This window comes from Lepisosteus oculatus, chromosome 14 (genome assembly GCF_040954835.1).
Source record: "Lepisosteus oculatus isolate fLepOcu1 chromosome 14, fLepOcu1.hap2, whole genome shotgun sequence".
Taxonomy (NCBI): domain Eukaryota; kingdom Metazoa; phylum Chordata; class Actinopteri; order Semionotiformes; family Lepisosteidae; genus Lepisosteus; species Lepisosteus oculatus.
Window position 1 is genome coordinate 22,813,030 of NC_090709.1, and position 776 is coordinate 22,813,805.

The 776-nt window shown below is 40.6% G+C and overlaps 1 non-coding gene across 1 annotated transcript; it reads right to left on the reverse strand.

Annotated features, from left to right (window-relative positions):
- Window positions 1–393: 393 nt before the first annotated feature.
- trnak-uuu (transfer RNA lysine (anticodon UUU)) lies at window positions 394–466 on the reverse strand. The gene has a single exon. It is a non-coding gene; the product is annotated as a tRNA-Lys (tRNA).
- Window positions 467–776: the final 310 nt, after the last annotated feature.

Sequence of the window (776 nt, forward strand, 5' to 3'; positions counted from 1 at the left end):
CAAATGGAGCCTCTACATCAGACCGAAATAGCGATGTGTTCGCTTAGTTGTGCGTAGGATCTCCTCATGAATCTGTCTCATTCATCAGTGGAAATAGAAGCCGTCACTGTAAACTCGGATGTGATGTTCCGCAGATGTACAGTGTGCCTTTCCTCTTGTTGTATTCAAGAGTACTCACTGTGTGAGCTCCTCACTGCGTTTCATTTTCTTTTCCTGTGATTATCTACGTGGAGTGTGGTGACAAAATAGTCTTGAACATTTTCGGTTTGTGAAAGGAGACACTAAAGAAAATACAAGTGATTAACTTTTAAAATATCGACAGTACAGCTAGAAGAGTGGAAGATAAAATACGATTTATAATTAAATTCACAATACACTTAAGGAAAACACAAACGCCCGAACAGGGACTTGAACCCTGGACCCTTGGATTAAAAGTCTGATGCTTTACCAACTGAGCTAGCCAGGCTCTGCACAGTGAATCACACTGTCGTGATACTCGCAAGTCACATGTCTCTTCTTGTGCCAAAGCACAGTCATACAGTACCTGACCCGTCTGGAATGTCTACTGACAGACTTTATCCAGAAGCGACGGCACCACTCCCAGTAGAATGAGTGAGAAATACAGCATGACATCGGGAGGTAAGGGGCTCCCACAATTCATCTTTCCTCACATTACTGATTTTTTCAATAGCATTTTGACCTTTTTTCACATTCAGATTTTTTTGCATTTAATAAGATCTTTTAATCAACAACATTAAGAACGAAAACAAATGGAA